Source organism: Pelobates fuscus, chromosome 3, assembly GCF_036172605.1.
Source record: "Pelobates fuscus isolate aPelFus1 chromosome 3, aPelFus1.pri, whole genome shotgun sequence".
NCBI classification, from domain to species: domain Eukaryota; kingdom Metazoa; phylum Chordata; class Amphibia; order Anura; family Pelobatidae; genus Pelobates; species Pelobates fuscus.
Window position 1 is genome coordinate 421,423,517 of NC_086319.1, and position 23,196 is coordinate 421,446,712.

A 23,196-nucleotide genomic window follows, 5' to 3' on the forward strand; every position below is an offset into this window, starting at 1 on the left:
AACCGGATCTTGCAGGGATTCTCTGGATCTGCTGTAGCTTGCCAAGAATCGACCGCTGCTGGTTTAACCCTGGAGTGATGTATCCACGGAGTTACTTCGGCCACTTTTATCGCTGTAGGGGTAGACAAAAGAACAACATAAGGACCTCTCCACTTGGGCCCTAACGGTACATTATTCCACTCTTTAATCCACACTTGGTCTCCTGGGTGGTAACTATGAACAGGGGGATAAATATTCACAGGTAATCTATCTTGTACCCATTTCTGTACCTCCTCCATAGTCTTACCCAACTCTACAACCTGCTGCCGAGTAATTCCTACTCCCAACTGACTCAAATCCCCCCTTAAGTTACCAAGTACGGGAGGTGGACGCCCATACATGATTTCAAAAGGAGAGAGGCCCATCCTTCTGGTAGGTGTACTGCGGATTCGTAACAGAGCTATAGGCAAAAGAACATTCCACTTAAGTTGGGTTTCCTGACACATTTTTGCCAACTGGTTCTTAATAGTTCTATTCATTCTCTACCTTACCAGAACTCTGAGGTCTATATGCCGTATGAAGTCTCCACTTTATACCAAGCATATGAGTCAGTTGTTGTAGGCATTGATGAACAAAAGCTGGACCATTGTCCGATCCTATAGAGCAGGGTAGTCCATATCGGGGTATTATTTCTCGTAGCAGGAATCTCACAACTTCTCCTGCTTTCTCTGTACGAGTAGGACATGCTTCTACCCAGCCTGAATAGGTGCACACAACTACTAGTAGGTAGCGATGTCCACCAGATTTAGGCATTACTGTATAGTCAATTTGTAGATCGGACATAGGGAGTCCCCCCATAAACTGAACTCCTGGTGGCTTTACTGGTCCTTGCCTTGCATTATTTTTAGCACACGTCACACATCTTCGTACAATGGCTTGAGTTAAGTTGGACAGTCTTGGTATGTAGAAATGTTTTCTGAGAGATTCTTCTGTACTATCTCTCCCAGAATGTGTCACGGTATGATAGTGTCAATGTATGATAGTTTTGGACAATTTCTACCGCTAGTGATGCTGGAATAACTATTCTCCCATCTTCTAACTGATACCATTTGTTCTCCAAATACTTTCCAGGTTCAGTCTTTAACCACTCTTCTTCTTGAGCTGTATAAACTGGAGTCCATTGAGACAGTGGGGTTGGTATAAGAGCAGCTATATGTTCCACATATTCCTGTCTTCCTGATTCAGCAGCACGCTTAGCTGCATTATCTGCCATCCGGTTTCCTTTGGTTACATCACCATCTCCTCTCAGATGCGCTCGACAATGTATAATACCGACTTCTTTCGGTTCCCATACTGCTTCCAATAGTTGTAGGATTTCTGCTGCGTACTTGATTTCTTTGCCCTCTGAATTCAATAGTCCTCTTTCTTTATACAAAGCTCCGTGGGCATGAGTGGTTAAAAACGCATACTTGGAGTCCGTGTAGATGTTCACTCTTAAACCTTCAGTCAATTGTAACGCTCGTGTCAGTGCTATCAATTCTGCCTTTTGTGCTGATGTTCCTTTTGCCAGTGGCCGAGCTTCTATCACCTTGTCTATCGTTGTTACTGCATATCCTGCATAGCGGATCCCTTCTTTCACATAACTACTGCTGTCGGTGTAATATTGAACATCGGGGTTCTGGATGGAAAATCACGAAGATCTGGTCTACTTGAGAATACTTCATCCATCACTTCCAAACAATCATGTTGACTTTCAGTAGGTTGTGGCAAAATGGTAGCTGGATTTAAGGTATTTACAGTCTCTAAATGCACTCTTGGGTTTTCACACAACATTGCTTGATACTTGGTCATACGGCTGTTACTAAACCAATGATTTCCTTTGTAATCCAACAACGTCTGTACTGCATGTGGGACTCGTACATAAAGTTCTTGACCCAGAGTGAGTTTATCGGCTTCAGCTACCAGCAGGGCGGCTGCAGCTACGGCTCTTAGACAAGGTGGAAGTCCGCTGGCCACTGCATCCAATTGCTTAGACATGTAGGCAACAGGTCTTTGCCATGATCCCAAGTACTGTGTCAATACTCCCACAGCCATTCTTCTTTGCTCGTGTACATACAGGTAGAATGGTCGTGTGTGATCAGGCAGACCTAATGCTGGGGCACTCATCAAAGCCTTCTTCACATCTTCAAATGCCGTTTGCTGTTCTTGAGTCCATAAGAAGGGGTCGTGTTCTGTACCCTTGATAGCTGCATACAGAGGTTTTGCCAATATCGCGTAACTGGGAATCCATATCCTACAGAAGCCTGCTGCCCCCAAGAACTCTCGCACTTGTCTTCTATTCTTGGGTGTTGGTATTTGGCACACAGCTTCTTTTCTCTCTGGCCCCATTATCCTTTGACCTTCAGAGATATGGAATCCCAGATATTTGACAGTTGGCAGACACAACTGAGCCTTCTTCCTAGACACCTTGTATCCTGCCTTCCAGAGAATGTGTAGTAGATTGTGCGTTGCTTGCTGACATATTTCCCTTGTGACTGCGGCTATCAACAAGTCATCTACATATTGTAACAATACACACTCTCCTGGGATGGACTCGAAATCCAGTAGATCTTGACTTAGAGCTGAACCAAATAGGGTCAGTGAATTTTTAAACCCTTGAGGCAGTCTTGTCCAAGTCATTTGGCGTTTCGAGACCGTTACAGCGTTTTCCCATTGGAAAGCGAAGATACATTGGCTTTCTGCGGCAATTCGGAGGCAAAAGAAGGCATCTTTGAGGTCTAAGACTGTAAAATAGGTAGCCCCGCCCGGAATTAAAGCAAGCAGGTTATACGGATTGGGCACAACTGGATGTATACTAACAACCGCATCATTGACTGCTCTCAAGTCCTGCACAGGGCGATACTCATCTGTACCGGGCTTTTGAACAGGCAGCAATGGGGTGTTCCAGGGGGAAGTACAGAATTTTAGGATACCATACCGTATGAACTTATCCAGATAAGATTGAATGTTCTTCTTAGCCTTCTGCGGAATGTGATATTGTCGTAGGCTCACTGGATAAACCCCAAGTTTTAGTTCGATTTTAATAGGTGGAATATTGCGGGGCAGTCCTGGTGGGTTGTTTTCTGCCCAAACTCCTGGTATGTTGAATAAGGATTCATCACTCCTAGGGTTTTGGCTAGTCAACGCTGTATAAAGTCGCCACTCTTCTTCCTTTGGTACGGATAATGTCATAATACCTGAAGGTCCATTAAACTTTAAGGATGTTGTTCCGTTTGGTAGGAACGTAATCTGCGCTTGTAATTTGGATAGCAAATCACGTCCCAACAATTGGACTGGACATTCAGGCATGTAAAGGAATTGATGTTTTACTACGTGGCCTCCCAAGGTACAGAGTCGACTTTTAAGAACCGGTTTTGCAGCACTTCTTCCAGTTGCTCCTATTACGGTAATAGTTCTTCCAGATGGAGGAGCAACTAGGTTAGTCACCACCGAATGTTCAGCACCAGTGTCGATCATGAATGCACTCCTTTTTCCCCCTATTGATACATCGACCATAGGCTCCGCTCGACCAAGGGGGATGGAGCCCGGTCGGTATCAATAGTCCTCCATGACCGTGTCAGCCAATCCTACAAAGTCCCTACCTTCTCTATCGCGGGACCTTTGCGCTGCGGGATAGTACCTGTCTTCTCTTACACTTCCTCTGTTACCACTATTACTCCCTCCGGGGCCTCCTCTACCTCTCGCTCTGCCTCTAAAGTTTCCATAACCTGCCCTGGGTGGGTCTCTCTCGTACTGCTCTCTTTTCGGACACTCGCTTCTCCAATGCCCTTCTTCTCTGCAATACGCGCACTGATTCCTACTCAGGGGCTCCCTATTCCACCTACTATCACCTCTATCTGGGCCCCGTCTATCTACGCCTGAGATCGCTACCGCTAGCATATCCGCCTTTTTACGCATCTTGCGCTCTTCCTCTTTCTTACTTTCTGATTCCCTATTCATGTACACCTTATTTGCTACCTCCATTAGTTGGGTGATGGACATTCCTGCAAACCCTTCTAACTTCTGTAGCTTGCGCTTAATATCCCCGTAGGCTTGGCTGACAAAGGCAGAGTTTACCATTCGGGAATTATCAGTGTCTTCCGGATCAAAGGGGGTATACAAGCGGTATGCCTCCAATAATCGGTCATAAAAGACACTAAGCGCTTCATCACTTTTCTGAATCACCTCAACTGTCTTCGACATATTTATGGCTTTCTTCCCTCCGGCTTTCATGCCAGCAATTATAGCATCTCTATAGGCTTTTAGGTGACGCATGTCTGCGCCATTAACGTTCCATTCGGGATCGGTATTAGGATAATGAGTTGCGGCCCATGCTGCTGGATTGGCTTGATTTAAAGTACGGGCTTCTTCCTCCAGTGCTTTAATAGCCGCTTGATTTATCCTAGTCCTCTCCTCATTGTTAAATAATGTCATTAGTAATTGCTGGCAATCAGCCCAAGTCGGATTATGCGTCGGAACTATCGAGGTGAACAGGTCGGTCATGGCTTGTGGTTTCTCAGTATACGAGGAATTGTGGGTCCAATTCAAGAGATCGGTAGTCGTGAACGGGACATATACGAAGACTGGGTCAGCATACACCATTTGACCTGTGGCATCAAGATAGGCTGACCCAGGATTCAAACGAAGAGGCATCTGATAATGTTTGGGTCGTTGGGTACCGGTCAGTTGTCGGGTTAGTATAGGGCTACGTGGAGGGGCGTCGGTTAGAGGTTCCGGTCGGGGGGTAGTAAGACATGAGGATGTAGAAGCTTGATTTTGGGGAACACAATAACCAATGTGTGAGCGCTAAAATCCCATGCAGATAATATGGCAGCGTTCACAAATACAATGCACAAGAAATTGTGAAAAGCAAAACAATAGTTACCAAAAAGAACGCGCTAAATTAATCTGTAAATATAAAGAAACAAATAATGGTGCAGACCATCTGGTAATAATAATATGGGGAAAAGGTGTTGTATGTAAAAAACTCACATGTCCCAGAGCCCTATCACCCCTGGCTCTGGGTTTGAAATGCTCCTTGGGAGAGGGGATATTCCCACACTGCAGGGTAGTCAGGAGGATATGTCCACTGATGATTCTGTTGTGCTGTATATAAAAGGAAGAAGGGCAGGACCCCCAATTGAATAGTATCACAATTCGTTTTATTGTATAAAATAGGTTAAAAACCCTTACTTTGGATGTGGTGGGTATAAACTCGCAGAGTCACCCACATAAAGGCATAAAACACATGTACTCGAAAAAAACGCTTCCTGGTTGTAGTCCGGTCACGTGATCGCTTCCGGGTCCGCCCTCCAATGACGTCCGTGTCACACGGACGTCATTGGAGGGCGGACCCGGAAGCGATCACGTGACCGGACTACAACCAGGAAGCGTTTTATTGATTTTGGGGAAGGTCGGTGAATAAAATATTCCGGGCCGGGCTAGAGGAAGCCTGACCGGAAGCTTGAAATGGCGCCAAATCGGAATAGATGGACTTAACAGGGGCTGGTGTCGGAAGGGGAGGTTTATTACGGCGTGGGGTGGATTCAGAGCTAGAGGAGGAAGTAGATGGGTGAGGGGGTGTGGAACTTCCTGTACTTGTATCACCTTCCTCTATAGGGAAGTAAGGGGGCGGCATAGGGATCACGGACTCAGGGGGCGTGTCCAAAATGGGCTTAACCGTAGTCCTAGTGGACAAACAAGTCCTGGCCACCATGAGGCGACATTGCTCCTCGTGGCATATCCGGATCCATCTTGGCGAGTCGTTTACGGCCTGCCTCCAACAGTCAATGTATGGAAACTGTCCGTAAAGTTCAGGCCTACCTGATACAGCCACGTGTACACGCTGTACCAGATTTGGATCTAAACTGCCACGTGGCGGCCATGCCGCAACCAAAGTAGGCCACTCCCTAGTGCACAAAGTGACCAAACGTACAGAAGACATTTTAACCCCAAAATCACATTTTGTAAATCCCTTTTTAAAATTCTTCACCATACAACCTAAGGGATCCAAAATCGTCGACTCCGACGCGCCCATACTTATCAATGGAGCGTCGTTGACAACGAATGCTATACACACACTCTATTCAACAGTCACACCCGTTTCTTTCGGCAACAGCACCACGTGGTACAGTTACCAAGTGAAACGTACACAATAACACGATAAAAAACACTCAGGGAATTCCCGTACACACACAGCTGTTACACCAGTCACTAAGTAATCAATATTATGCCCTTTGGCGAAACTATACAGTCACCCACGCTATAATTCTCTATATATGAATTACCCGTCTATAACACACCCCAGTAACATCGTCTTTTACAAACAGCAGTTACAGTACGATTAGCATAGGTCAAAGTACAATTTAAGGTCACAATACAATTATTAGTGGTTATGGTGTTAGACATGCAATAAACGACAATGATTAGTACTTATATACAGTGTCAGTAAATATACAGGGTTATGGTACCGTGCACTATAGTACAGCAACACACTATTAACACTCTCGCTAGACGGCTGAGCTCGCGCTATCTAACAAGATATACACGTTACTAACAATCTTTAACACATATACAATCCCAACTAAACTATTGGCCAGTACCTTGATGGACTACCTAAAACTATCTACATCCGTTTTGGTTAGCCACACTGCCCAAGCACCACATATAGCGAACTAGAGGGCGGAATTTACAACAGAACCCTTTTAGTCTTTCTACTCTATCAATAGTCTAGTGGGTTCCAAATTTACACGCCTTCCCACTTAGAAAAGATAGGTTGAGATCTAGCGGACCGAATTTACACAGACGCCGCTTAGTCTCCCGGTCCCTCCGACCTAGCGAACAAATTGTACACCCTAGAACGCTAGTCTAGACAAGACACCGGTGTCCGGCTAGGGCTATTTACACAGAACCCCGCCTGACTCCAAACCAAATCAAACGGTCTTACTAAAGAGCGTTCGATTGAGCGGTGCGCCTTCGCTCCTTCCCTCCGACAGAGGGGGCAGATTCCATACACAGATTTAACCCCTTATGGGCCTACCGCACAATCGGTATACCCCTAGTGGGTCCGCCGTCTAAAACAGTGGCCGTCTTATCTCCTCGTTCCTGAACCTGAGTTCACACTCATCGACGGGGACACCCCAGCACTTACTACGTAGAGGCCGATGATCTCCTGGACAACAGACCAGTGGCGCCGAGACGAAGGGAGGTCCACGCAGAAGTTCAGGGGTGCAGCCGTAGAGAACGTGGGCAAAGATAGACCGTCTCACGCCTCTGCTTCTCAGCTACCGTTGAACGATGAGCTTCCCGGCCAACGCACCAAATGATACCGGAGAAACTGACGGAAGCCAAGCACAGAGAGATGGACACAGGTTTCTTCAGGAAGGAAGAGATTCTTTATTCGGTTCACCGATCGGGACTCAGAGGGACTAATGTCACCAAAATACAACAAGTTCTGAGCCCCGGACAATAGTGCAGGCTCCTTATATAGGCATATAACTCCTCCCATATTAAGCTCCACCCGCACATTCTCTTGACCAATCAATACAAATAAGAATTAACTTCCTGCTTGACCGCATGGCTTGTCCAGCACAATGGAGGAGGGGAATACTACATCCTGTATTCTCGCACATGCTCCGTACACTACTGATCGTATCTTGCCACGTGCAACCAACTGATCGATACGTCAGCATATGCACGTACACATGCCACGTGGTAATCTCGGCCTACTAAATTTATTTTTACCGAGATTCCACCACAGATGTAACTATCTCCCCCCCAATACAGCCCCCTATTTTACACATTTACACACACTAAAACCACAACACACACACACACACTGCATTCACCATACACACACTAAAACCACAACACAAACACACTCTGCACTCACTACACAAACACACACTTTATCTAAAACACACAAAACTACATCCATTATACAAATGTACACTCTGTATCCATTTTACACACCACACAGACAGGGCATCCTTGTGGGCGGACTCAGAATGGGCCCCGTGGGCAGACTCGGGGCAGGTCCGGGGGGCCCAGAATTTGACCTGTGTCAGGGGCCCCAAAATTTCTGATGGCAGCCCTGCACACACACACACACACTGTACATTATACACAGTGAGTTTTATTGCTGGGGAGCTCTGTGATACACACACTGTACATTATGCACAGTGAGTTTTCTTGGTGGAGCTCTGTGATAAACACACTGTACATTATACACAGTGAGTTTTATTGCTGGAGCTCTGTGATATACACACACTGTACATTATACACAGTGAGTTTTATTGCGGGGGAGCTCTGTGATACACACACACACACTGTACATTATACACAGTGAGTTTTATTGCTGGGGAGCTCTGTGATACACACACAGTACATTATACACAGTGAGTTTTATTGCTGGGGAGCTCAGTGATACACACACACAGTACATTATACACAGTGAGTTTTATTGCTGGGGAGCTCTGTGATACACACACAGTACATTATACACAGTGAGTTTTATTGCTGGGGAGCTCTTTGATACACACACACAGTACATTATACACAGTGAGTTTTATAGCTGGGGTGCTTTGTGATACACACACACTTTACATTATACACAGTGAGTGTTATTGCTGGGGAGCTCTGTGATACACACACACAGTACATTATACAAAGTGAGTTTTATTGCTGGGGAGCTCTGTAATACACACACTGTACATTATACACAATGAGTGTTATTGCTGGGGAGCTCTGTGATACACACACTGTACATTATACACAGTGAGTTTTATTGCTGGAGCTCTGTGATACACACACACTGTACATTATACACAGTGAGTTTTATTGCTGGGGAGCTCTGTGATACACACACTGTACATTATACACAGTGAGTTTTATTGCTGGAGCTCTGTGATACACACACACAGTACATTATACACCGTGAGTTTTATTGCTGGGGAGCTCTGTAATACACACACTGTACATTATACACAATGAGTGTTATTGCTGGGGAGCTCTGTGATACACACACTGTACATTATACACAGTGAGTTTTATTGCTGGAGCTCTGTGATACACACACACACTGTACATTATACACAGTGAGTTTTATTGCTGGAGCTCTGTGATATACACACAGTACATTATACACAGTGAGTTTTATTGCTGGGGAGCTCTGTGATACACACAGTACATTATACACAGTGAGTTTTATTGCTGGGGAGCTCTGTGATACACACACACTGTACATTATACACAGTGAGTTTTATTGCTGGGGAGCTCTGTGATACACACACTGTACATTATACACAGTGAGATTTATTGGTGTATATAATTTGTATTCTTATTATGCTGGCTATGATCAGTCAGTGTTTATTCACTGGGAGCACTGGGCTGAACTCTAAACGGTTTCCTTTGAAGCAATAACCGAGAGTACTAACATGGCTGCCAGGCAGCACTGAGACACTCTGCGGGTGTACCAACATGTAGGTGATACCGGAAGTTGTAATAAACGTGCGCATCCTGCAGTAGTAAACTGTCAGCGGTTGCCACGGTAACGGACAGACTTTCCCAGCATCTCTATGGTTTTAATGGTTGGAGGATCAACGGGAACTGGCTTGTTCTCTCTTTAACTCTATGGTTTTAACGGCTGGAGGACCGAGCAGAGAGCTGGGTGAGAGTCTGACTTTATATATAATAATAATAATAATAATATAATATAAACTGATTATAACATGGGGAGAGATATAATATATAAACTGATTATAACATGGGGAGAGATATAATAATATAAACTGATTATAACATGGGGAGAGATATAATATAATAATATAAACTGATTATAACACGGGGTGAGATATAATATAATAATATAAACTGATTATAACATGGGGAGAGATATAATATAATAATATAAACTGATTATAACATGGGGAGAGATATAATATAATAATATAAACTGATTATAACATGGGGAGAGATATAATATAATAATATAAACTGATTATAACACGGGGAGAGATATAATATAATAATATAAACTGATTATAACACGGGGTGAGATATAATATAATAATATAAACTGATTATAACACGGGGAGAGATATAATATAATAATATAAACTGATTATAACATGGGGAGAGATATAATAATATAAACTGATTATAACACGGGGTGAGATATAATATAATAATATAAACTGATTATAACACGGGGAGAGATATAATATAATAATATAAACTGATTATAACACGGGGAGAGATATAATATAATAATATAAACTGATTATAACATGGGGTGAGATATAATATAATAATATAAACTGATTATAACACGGGGTGAGATATAATATAATAATATAAACTGATTATAACATGGGGAGAGATATAATATAATAATATAAACTGATTATAACATGGGGAGAGATATAATATAATAATATAAACTGATTATAACATGGGGTGAGATATAATATAATAATATAAACTGATTATAACACGGGGAGAGATATAATATAATAATATAAACTGATTATAACACGGGGAGAGATATAATATAATAATATAAACTGATTATAACACGGGGAGAGATATAATATAAACTGATTATAACACGGGGAGAGATATAATATAATAATATAAACTGATTATAACACGGGGAGAGATATAATATAATAATATAAACTGATTATAACATGGGGTGAGATATAATATAATAATATAAACTGATTATAACACGGGGAGAGATATAATATAATAATATAAACTGATTATAACACGGGGTGAGATATAATATAATAATATAAACTGATTATAACACGGGGAGAGATATAATATAATAATATAAACTGATTATAACATGGGGAGAGATATAATATAATAATATAAACTGATTATAACACGGGGTGAGATATAATATAATAATATAAACTGATTATAACACGGGGAGAGATATAATATAATAATATAAACTGATTATAACACGGGGAGAGATATAATATAATAATATAAACTGATTATAACATGGGGTGAGATATAATATAATAATATAAACTGATTATAACACGGGGTGAGATATAATATAATAATATAAACTGATTATAACATGGGGAGAGATATAATATAATAATATAAACTGATTATAACATGGGGAGAGATATAATATAATAATATAAACTGATTATAACATGGGGTGAGATATAATATAATAATATAAACTGATTATAACACGGGGAGAGATATAATATAATAATATAAACTGATTATAACACGGGGAGAGATATAATATAATAATATAAACTGATTATAACACGGGGAGAGATATAATATAAACTGATTATAACACGGGGAGAGATATAATATAATAATATAAACTGATTATAACACGGGGAGAGATATAATATAATAATATAAACTGATTATAACATGGGGTGAGATATAATATAATAATATAAACTGATTATAACACGGGGTGAGATATAATATAATAATATAAACTGATTATAACACGGGGAGAGATATAATATAATAATATAAACTGATTATAACACGGGGAGAGATATAATATAATAATATAAACTGATTATAACACGGGGAGAGATATAATATAATAATATAAACTGATTATAACATGGGGTGAGATAATATAATATAATAATATAAACTGATTATAACATGGGGAGAGATATAATATAATAATATAAACTGATTATAACACGGGGAGAGATATAATATAATAATATAAACAGATTATAACATGGGGTGAGATAATATAATATAATAATATAAACTGATTATAACACGGGGAGAGATATAATATAATAATATAAACTGATTATAACACGGGGAGAGATATAATATAATAATATAAACTGATTATAACATGGGGTGAGATATAATATAATAATATAAACTGATTATAACACGGGGTGAGATATAATATAATAATATAAACTGATTATAACATGGGGAGAGATATAATATAATAATATAAACTGATTATAACATGGGGAGAGATATAATATAATAATCTAAACTGATTATAACACGGGGTGAGATATAATATAATAATATAAACTGATTATAACACGGGGAGAGATATAATATAATAATATAAACTGATTATAACATGGGGTGAGATATAATATAATAATATAAACTGATTATAACACGGGGAGAGATATAATATAATAATATAAACTGATTATAACATGGGGTGAGATATAATATAATAATATAAACTGATTATAACACGGGGTGAGATATAATATAATAATATAAACTGATTATAACATGGGGAGAGATATAATATAATAATATAAACTGATTATAACATGGGGAGAGATATAATATAATAATATAAACTGATTATAACACGGGGTGAGATATAATATAATAATATAAACTGATTATAACATGGGGAGAGATATAATATAATAATATAAACTGATTATAACATGGGGAGAGATATAATATAATAATATAAACTGATTATAACATGGGGAGAGATATAATATAATAATATAAACTGATTATAACATGGGGAGAGATATAATATAATAATATAAACTGATTATAACATGGGGTGAGATAATATAATAATATAAACTGATTATAACATGGGGAGAGATATAATATAATAATATAAACTAATTATAACATGGGGAGAGATATAATATAATAATATAAACTGATTATAACATGGGGTGAGATATAATATAATAATATAAACTGATTATAACATGGGGAGAGATATAATATAATAATATAAACTGATTATAACACGGGGTGAGATATAATATAATAATATAAACTGATTATAACATGGGGAGAGATATAATATAATAATATAAACTGATTATAACATGGGGAGAGATATAATATAATAATATAAACTGATTATAACACGGGGTGAGATATAATATAATAATATAAACTGATTATAACATGGGGAGAGATATAATATAATAATATAAACTGATTATAACATGGGGAGAGATATAATATAATAATATAAACTGATTATAACATGGGGAGAGATATAATATAATAATATAAACTGATTATAACATGGGGAGAGATATAATATAATAATATAAACTGATTATAACACGGGGTGAGATATAATATAATAATATAAACTGATTATAACACGGGGTGAGATATAATAATAATATAAACTGATTGTAACATGGGGAGAGATATAATATAATAATTTAAACTGATTATAACACTGGGAGAGATATAATATAATAATATAAACTGATTATAACATGGGGAGAGATATAATATAATAATATAAACTGATTATAACATGGGGAGAGATATAATATAATAATATAAACTGATTATAACATGGGGAGAGATATAATATAATAATATAAACTGATTATAACACAGGGTGAGATATAATATAATAATATAAACTGATTATAACATGGGGTGAGATATAATATAATAATATAAACTGATTGTAACATGGGGAGAGATATAATATAATAATATAAACTGATTATAACATGGGGTGAGATAATATAATATAATAATATAAACTGATTATAACACGGGGTGAGATATAATAATATAAACTGATTATAACACTGGGAGAGATATAATATAATAATATAAACTGATTATAACATGGGGAGAGATATAATATAATATAAACTGATTATAACATGGGGAGATATAATATAATAATATAAACTGATTATAACATGGGGAGAGATATAATATAATAATATAAACTGATTATAACACGGGGAGAGATATAATATAATAATATAAACCGATTATAACACGGGGTGAGATATAATATAATAATATAAACTGATTATAACACGGGGTGAGATATAATATAATAATATAAACTGATTGTAACATGGGGTGAGATAATATAATATAATAATATAAACTGATTATAACATGGGGTGAGATAATATAATATAATAATATAAACTGATTATAACACGGGGTGAGATATAATATAATAATATAAACTGATTATAACACTGGGAGAGATATAATATAATAATATAAACTGATTATAACATGGGGAGAGATATAATATAATAATATAAACTGATTATAACATGGGGAGAGATATAATATAATAATATAAACTGATTATAACATGGGGAGAGATATAATATAATAATATAAACTGATTATAACATGGGGAGAGATATAATATAATAATATAAACTGATTATAACACGGGGTGAGATATAATATAATAATATAAACTGATTATAACATGGGGAGAGATATAATATAATAATATAAACTGATTATAACATGGGGTGAGATATAATATAATAATATAAACCGATTATAACACGGGGTGAGATATAATATAATAATATAAACTGATTATAACATGGTGAGAGATATAATATAATAATATAAACTGATTATAACACGGGGTGAGATATAATATAATAATATAAACTGATTATAACATGGGGAGAGATATAATATAATAATATAAACTGATTATAACATGGGGAGAGATATAATATAATAATATAAACCGATTATAACACGGGGTGAGATATAATATAATAATATAAACTGATTATAACATGGTGAGAGATATAATATAATAATATAAACTGATTATAACATGGGGAGAGATATAATATAATAATATAAACTGATTATAACACGGGGTGAGATATAATATAATAATATAAACTGATTGTAACATGGGGTGAGATATAATATAATAATATAAACTGATTGTAACATGGGGTGAGATATAATATAATAATATAAACTGATTGTAACATGGGGTGAGATATAATATAAACTGATTATAACACGGGGTGAGATATAATATAATAATATAAACTGATTATAACATGGGGTGAGATATAATATAATAAAATAAACTGATTATAACATGGGGAGAGATATAATATAATAATATAAACTGATTATAACATGGGGTGAGATAATATAATATAATATAATAATATAAACTGATTATAACACGGGGTGAGATATAATATAATAATATAAACTGATTATAACACGGGGTGAGATATAATATAATAATATAAACTGATTGTAACATGGGGTGAGATATAATATAATAATATAAACTGATTGTAACATGGGGTGAGATATAATATAATAATATAAACTGATTATAACATGGGGAGAGATATAATATAAACTGATTATAACATGGGGAGAGATATAATATAATAATATAAACTGATTATAACATGGGGTGAGATATAATATAAACTGATTATAACATGGGGAGAGATAATATAATAATATAAACTGATTATAACATGGGGTGAGATATAATATAATAATATAAACTGATTATAACATGGGGTGAGATATAATATAATAATATAAACTGATTATAACACGGGGTGAGATATAATATAATAATATAAACTGATTATAACATGGGGGGAGAGAGATACTATAATAATATAAACTGATTTATAACACAGGGAGAGATATACTATAATAATATAAACTGATTAGAACATGTGGAGAGATATAATATAATAATATAAACTGATTATAACATGGGGTGAGATATAATATAAACTGATTATAACATGGGGAGAGATATAATATAATAATATAAAGTGATTATAACATGGGGAGAGATATAATATAATATAAACTGATTATAACATGGGGTGAGATATAATATAATAATATAAACTGATTATAACACGGGGTGAGATATAATATAATAATATAAACTGATTATAACACGGGGTGAGATATAACAAACTGATAATAACACGGGGTGAGATATAATATAATATAAACTGATTATAACACGGGGAGAGAGATACTATAATAATATAAACTGATTTATAACACAGGGAGAGATATAATATAATAAAATAAACTGATTATAACACAGGGTGAGATATAATATAATATAAACTGATTATAACACAGGGTGAGATATAATATAATAATATAAACTGATTATAACTCGGGGTGAGATATAATATAAACTGATTATAACACGGGGTGAGATATAATATAATACAAACTGATTATAACATAGGGTGAGATATAATATAATAATATAAACTGATTATAACATGGGGAGAGATATAATAATATAAACCGATTATAACACGGGGTGAGATATAATATAATAATATAAACTGATTATAACACGGGGTGAGATATAATATAATAATATAAACTGATTATAACATGGGGAGAGATATAATATATAAACTGATTATAACACGGGGAGAGATATAATAATATAAACTAATTATAACATGGGGAGAGATATAATATAATATAATAATATAAACTGATTATAACACGGGGTGAGATATAATATAATAATATAAACTGGTTATAACATAGGGTGAGATATGATATAATAATATAAACTGACTATAACACGGGGAGAGATATAATATAAACTGATTATAACATGGGGTGAGATATAATATAATAATATAAACTGATTATAACACGGGGAGAGATATAATAATATAAACTGATTATAACATGGGGAGAGATATAATATAAACTGATTATAACATGGGGAGAGATATAATAATCTAAACTGATTATAACATGGGGTGAGATATAATATAATAATCTAAACTGATTATAACATGGGGAGAGATATAATATAATAATAATAATAATATAAACTGATTGTAACATGGGGTGAGATATAATATAATAATCTAAACTGATTATAACATGGGGAGAGATATAATATAATAATATAAAGTGATTATAACATGGGGAGAGATATAATATAATATAAACTGATTATAACATGGGGTGAGATATAATATAATAATATAAACTGATTATAACATGGGGAGAGATATAATATAATAATATAAACTGATTATAACATGGGGAGAGATATAATATAATAATCTAAACTGATTATAACATGGGGTGAGATATAATATAATAATATAAACTGATTATAACATGGGGAGAGATATAATATAATAATAATAATAATATAAACTGATTGTAACATGGGGTGAGATATAATATAATAATCTAAACTGATTATAACATGGGGAGAGATATAATATAATAATATAAAGTGATTATAACATGGGGAGAGATATAATATAATATAAACTGATTATAACATGGGGTGAGATATAATATAATAATATAAACTGATTATAACATGGGGAGAGATATAATATAATAATATAAACTGATTATAACATGGGGAGAGATATAATATAATAATATAAACTGATTATAACATGGGGAGAGATATAATATAATAATATAAACTGATTATAACATGGGGAGAGATATAATAAAATAATATAAACTGATTATAACATGGGGAGAGATATAATATAATAATATAAACTGATTATAACACGGGGAGAGATATACTATAATAATATAAACTGATTATAACATGGGGAGAGATATAATATAATAATAGAAACTGATTATAACATCGGGGGAGATATAATATAATAATATAAACTGATTATAACATGGGGAGAGATATAATATAATAATAATAATAATATAAACTGATTGTAACATGGGGTGAGATATAATATAATAATCTAAACTGATTATAACATGGGGAGAGATATAATATAATAATATAAAATGATTATAACATGGGGTGAGATATAATATAATAATATAAACTGATTATAACATGGGGAGAGATATAATATAATAATATAAAGTGATTATAACATGGGGAGAGATATAATATAATATAAACTGATTATAACATGGGGTGAGATATAATATAATAATATAAACTGATTATAACATGGGGAGAGATATAATATAATAATATAAACTGATTATAACATGGGGAGAGATATAATATAATAATATAAACTGATTATAACATGGGGAGAGATATAATATAATAATATAAACTGATTATAACATGGGGAGAGATATAATATAATAATATAAACTGATTATAACACGGGGAGAGATATAATATAATAATATAAACTGATTATAACATGGGGAGAGATATAATAAAATAATATAAACTGATTATAACATGGGGAGAGATATAATATAATAATATAAACTGATTATAACACGGGGAGAGATATAATATAATAATATAAACTGATTATAACAAGGGGAGAGATATAATATAATAATAGAAACTGATTATAACATGGGGAGAGATATAATATAATAATATAAACTGATTATAACATGGGGAGAGATATAATATAATAATATAAACTGATTATAACATGGGGAGAGATATAATATAATAATATAAACTGATTATAACATGGGGTGAGATATAATATAATAATATAAACTGATTATAACATGGGGAGAGATATAATATAATAATATAAACTGATTATAACATGGGGAGAGATATAATAAAATAATATAAACTGATTATAACATGGGGAGAGATATAATATAATAATATAAACTGATTATAACACGGGGAGAGATATAATATAATAATATAAACTGATTATAACACGGGGAGAGATATAATATAATAATAGAAACTGATTATAACATGGGGAGAGATATAATATAATAATATAAACTGATTATAACATGGGTGAGATATAATAAAATAATATAAACTGATTATAACATGGGGAGAGATAAATTATAATAATATAAACTGATTATAACATGGGGAGAGATATAATAATATAAACTGATTATAACACAGGGAGAGATATAATATAATATAATATAAACTGATTATAACATGGGGAGAGATATAATAAAATAATATAAACTGATTATAACATGGGGTGAGATATAATAAAATAATATAAACTGATTATAACATGGGGATACTTGGTATCCTGTTCGGGAGTTTGGGGTTCTGCAGTAGCTGTGCCTTTGTCTCTGGAAGGAGAAGATCTACTAAACGGCTTTTAACCCCTTTTATGCCCGGGGTGCCGTTACAGTTGGTGGCAAGCGGCGGGATCGTTCCTGCCGTCAGAAGGACAGCTACAGGAGACACCATTTCTTTGGATTTTACAATTTGAGGGCAACGCATGTCCCAGTACAGCGACCCTGACAGCACCAGGATGGAACCAGTAGTGGAGTACGATGAGGGGGTCATGGATGACCGTGATGCGGTTCGCAAAGGCATCTGGGTATTGTGGAGTACCAGCGGGACGAGAGATTCCCCAAGGAAGACCAGCGGTTGCAGAAGCGAGTAGCCCTGCGGATGCCCTTCCTGGGAGAGCAGCCCCTGGAGGAATGGGTGAAGAAATTAAAACACCTAGTATGGCAGGAAATGTGGCTAGAAGATGCCTACCAGGCGCTCTGGTGGTATGGGGCAGAGTACCTGCCCTGGACAGCCAAGCATGACAAGCCAGAGGGAGAGGAGTTTGATGGTCCTGGCTTGTTATGGGAGTTTTTTTTCAGAGCCCGAGTTGAGAAACCCTACACAAGCCCGGTTCAGTGATGTCTTTGAGTGGAGGGAGAACAGGTATGACTGGGACAACACTCACGAAATAGAGCAAGACCTCGTCCACCTGGTGACCCGGGAGATGGAGCTGGAACAGGGCTACCAGCAGCTGTTCCAATGCAGTGAGAAGGCTCAGCAGGAGAGCAGAGTGACAGACCCAGAGACCGACCAATTCAGCTGAGACGAAATAGTAAAGTTTTACTGGGAAGAACCCCAGGTGGCCGGTGGAGATGGGACCGAGGTCTCTCCACCGGTCCAGCAGGGAATTGGAAGCCCAGTCTCCATTCCCCAGCGACAGTATGATTTATTGGGAATTGGGAGCCCAGTCTCCATTCCCCAGCGGCAGGCTGAGTTACAGGGGGCAGAGATAGTTGCTCTTGTCCCCCAGCAGCAGAGTGAATTGCAGGGAATTGGGAGCCCAGTCTCCATTCCCCAGCGGCAGTATGATTTATTGGGAATTGGGAGCCCAGTCTCCATTCCCCAGCGGCAGACTGAATTACAGGGGGCAGAGATAGTTGCTCCTGTCCCCCAGCAGCAGAGTGAATTGCAGGGAATTGGGAGCCCAGTCTCCATTCCCCGGCAGTGTGATTTATTGGGAATTGGGAGCCCAGTCTCCTTTACCCAGCGGCAGTGTGATCTGCAGGGATTTCGGAGCCCAGTCTCCATTCCCCAGCGGCAGTGTGATTATACAGGGAGTTGGGAGCCCTGTCTCCATTCCCCAGCGGCAGTGTGATCTGCAGGGAATAGCGAGCCCAGTCTCCATTCCCCAGCGGCAGTGTGATCTGCAGGGAATAGCGAGCCCAGTCTCCATTCCCCAGCGGCAGTGTGATCTGCAGGGAATAGGGAGCCCAGTCTCCATTCCCCAGCGACAGTGTGATCTGCAGGGAATTCGGAGCCCAGTCTCCATTCCCCAGCGGCAGGTTGAGCTACCGGGGGCAGAGACGGTTGGTCCTGTCCCCCAACAACAGGACTGTTTAGCCAAAGGGGTGACAGTCGGTCTCCCCCTCCAGCAGGAGAGCGGTGTTTCTAAAGGGGAGACAGTCTGTCTCCCCCTCCAGCAGCAGAGCTGTGTATCTAAAGGGGAGACAATCTGTCTCCCCCTCCAGCAGCAGAGCTGTGTATCTAAAGGGGAGACAGTCGGTCCCCCAGGGCCGGAGCCAGGGTCAGAGGCAGGGCCGGAGCCAGGGTCAGAGGCAGGGCCGGAGCCAGGGTCAGAGGCAGGGCCGGAGCCAGGGTCAGAGCCAGGGTCAGAGGCAGGGCCGGAGCCAGGGTCAGAGGCAGGGCCGGAGCCAGGGTCAGAGGCAGGGCAAGGAGAGAGCCAGGGGCAGGGAGAGAGCCAGGGGCAGGGCCGGAGCCAGAGGCAGGGCCAGAGCCAGGTTCAGAGGCAGGGTCAGAGGCAGGGTCAGGGGCAGGGAGAGAGCCAGAGGCAGGGAGAGAGCCAGAGGCGGAGCCGGATCCAGAGGCAGGGAGAGGGCCAGAGCCAGAGGCAGGGCCGGAGCCAGGGGCAGCGGAGCCAGAGGCAGGGCCGGAGCCAGAGACCGGGAGAGAGCCAGGAGCAGGGCCGGAGCCAGGGGCAGGGAGAGAGCCAGAGGCAGGGCCGGAGCCAGGGTCAGAGGCAGGGCCGGAGCCAGGGTCAGAGGAAGGGCCGGAGCCAGAGGCAGGGCCGGAGCCAGAGGCAGGGCCGGAGCCAGAGGCAGGGCCAGGGGCAAGGAGAGAGCCAGGGGCAGGGAGAGAGCCAGGGGCAGGGCCGGAGCCAGGGTCAGAGGCAGGGTCAGAGGCAGGGGCAGGGAGAGAGCCAGATGCAGGGAGAGAGCCAGAGGCGGAGCCGGATCCAGAGGCAGGGAGCGGGCCAGAGCCAGAGGCCGGGAGAGAGCCAGAGCCAGAGGCCGGGCCAGAGCCAGAGGCCGGGAGAGAGCCAGGGGCAGGGTTGGAGCCAGAGGCAGGGCCGGAGCCAGGGGCAGCGGAGCCAGAGGCAGGGCCAGAGCCAGAGGCAGGGAGAGAGCCAGAGGCAGGGCCGGAGCCAGGGGCAGGGAGAGAGCCAGAGGCAGGGCCGGAGCCAGAGGCAGGGCCGGAGCCAGAGGCAGGGCCGGAGCCAGAGGCAGGGCCGGAGCCAGGGGCAGGGCCGGAGCCAGGGGCAGGGCCGGAGCCAGGGGCAGGGCCGGAGCCAGGGGCAGGGCCGGAGCCAGGGGCAGGGCCGGAGCCAGAGGCAGGGCGAGAGCCAGGGGCAGGGCCGGAGCCAGGGTCAGAGGCAGAGCCAGGGGCAAGGAGAGAGCCAGGGCCGGAGCCAGGGGCAGGACCGAGGGCAGGGCCGGAGCCAGGGGCAGGGCCGGAGCCAGGGGCAGGGCCGGAGCCAGGGGCAGAGCCAGGGTCAGAGGCAGGGCCAGAGCCAGGGCCAGGGGCAGGGAGAGAGCCAGAGGCAGGGAGAGAGCCAGAGGCGGAGCCGGATCCAGAGGCAGGGAGAGGGCCAGAGCCAGAGGCCGGGAGAGAGGCAGGGCCAGAGCCAGAGGCAGGGCCAGAGGCAGGGAGAGAGCCAGAGGCAGGGAGAGAGCCAGAGGCAGGGAGAGAGCCAGAGGCAGGGCCGGAGCCAGAGGCCGGGAGAGAGCCAGGGGCAGGGCCGGAGCCAGAGACCGGGAGAGAGCCAGGAGCAGGGCTGGAGCCAGGAGCAGGGCTGGAGCCAGGAGCAGGGCTGGAGCCAGGAGCAGGGCTGGAGCCAGGGGCAGGGCTGGAGCCAGGGGCAGGGCTGGAGCCAGGGGCAGGGCTGGAGCCGGGGCAGGGCTGGAGCCAGGGGCAGGGCTGGAGCCAGGGGCAGGGCTGGAGCCAGGGGCAGGGCTGGAGCCAGGGGCAGGGCCGGAGCCAGGGGCAGGGCCGGAGCCAGGGGCAGGGCCGGAGCCAGGGGCAGGGCCGGAGCCAGGGGCAGGGCCGGAGCCAGGGGCAGGGCCGGAGCCAGGGGCAGGGCTGGAGCCAGAGAGCCAGGAGCAGGGCCGGAGCCAGGGGCAGGGCCGGAGCCAGGGGCAGAGCCAGGGTCAGAGGCAGGGCCGGAGCCAGGGCTGGAGCCAGGGCCAGGGGCAGGGAGAGAGCCAGAGGCCGGGAGAGAGGCAGGGCCAGAGCCAGAGACCGGGAGAGAGCCAGGAGCAGGGCTGGAGCCAGGAGCAGGGCTGGAGCCAGGGGCAGGGCCGGAGCCAGGAGCAGGGCTGGAGCCAGGGGCAGGGCCGGAGCCAGGGGCAGGGCCGGAGCCAGGGGCAGGGCCGGAGCCAGGGGCAGGGCCGGAGCCAGGGGCAGGGCCGGAGCCAGAGAGCCAGGGGCAGGGCCGGAGCCAGGGGCCGGAGCCAGGGGCAGGGCCGGAGCCAGGGGCAGGGCCGGAGCCAGGGGCAGGGCCGCAGGGCCGGAGCCAGGGGCAGGGCCGGAGCCAGAGGCAGGGCCGGAGCCAGAGGCAGGGCCGGAGCCAGGGGCAGGGCCGGAGCCAGGGGCAGGGCCGGAGCCAGGGGCAGGGCCGGAGCCAGGGGCAGGGCCGGAGCCAGGGGCAGGGCTGGAGCCAGAGAGCCAGGAGCAGGGCCGGAGCCAGGAGCAGGGCCGGAGCCAGGAGCAGGGCCGGAGCCAGGGGCAGGGCCGGAGCCAGGGGCAGGGGATTCAGATTTTTCCTTTTTTTTTTGCTGGGTGTGGGTGGCCCTGGGTTTAGGGCTGCCTGGGGGGCAATTGCCTCCCTGCCCCCCTTCCCAGCACGCCCCTGTACATTACTATAG

General features: G+C 40.9%; 1 protein-coding gene across 1 annotated transcript in view; it reads left to right on the forward strand.

The window, feature by feature from the left end:
- The first annotated feature begins 9,589 nt into the window (after positions 1-9,589).
- PPP1R35 (protein phosphatase 1 regulatory subunit 35) overlaps positions 9,590-23,196 on the forward strand; it is a 38,277-nt gene continuing 24,670 nt past the window's right edge. The window contains exon 1 of the mRNA XM_063449801.1: positions 9,590-9,685. The gene's annotated coding sequence lies outside the window, so the exon portion shown is untranslated. The remainder of the gene's footprint in view (positions 9,686-23,196) is intronic.